Below are 372 nucleotides of genomic sequence, written 5' to 3' on the forward strand. Positions count from 1 at the left end.
CCCCCACCTCTCAGCTGCCCAGAAGAGGGAGCTGCAGCACCTGGCCGGTCAGTTCTCTAATGTATTCTCCTCTCTTCCCGGGCGGACCAACGTCCTGCAGCACGACCTCCGGACGCCGCCAGGGGTTGTCATCAGGCAACGGCCCTACCGTGTCCCTGAGGCTTGTCGGTGAGCTATTGAGGAGGAAATTCAACAGATGCTGAAGTTGGGGGTGATAGAACCATCGTGATGGTCCCGAAACCGGACGGCACCCTCCGTTTCTGCAACGACTTCCGTCGCCTCAATGAGGTATCCGAGTTCGACGGATACCCCATGCCTCGGGTGGATGAACTGTTGGACCGGCTGGGAAGGGCCCGGTATATCTCGACGTTG

This window comes from Sinocyclocheilus grahami, unplaced genomic scaffold (genome assembly GCF_001515645.1).
Source record: "Sinocyclocheilus grahami isolate Dianchi unplaced genomic scaffold, SAMN03320097.WGS_v1.1 scaffold731.1, whole genome shotgun sequence".
NCBI classification, from domain to species: Eukaryota; Metazoa; Chordata; class Actinopteri; order Cypriniformes; family Cyprinidae; genus Sinocyclocheilus; species Sinocyclocheilus grahami.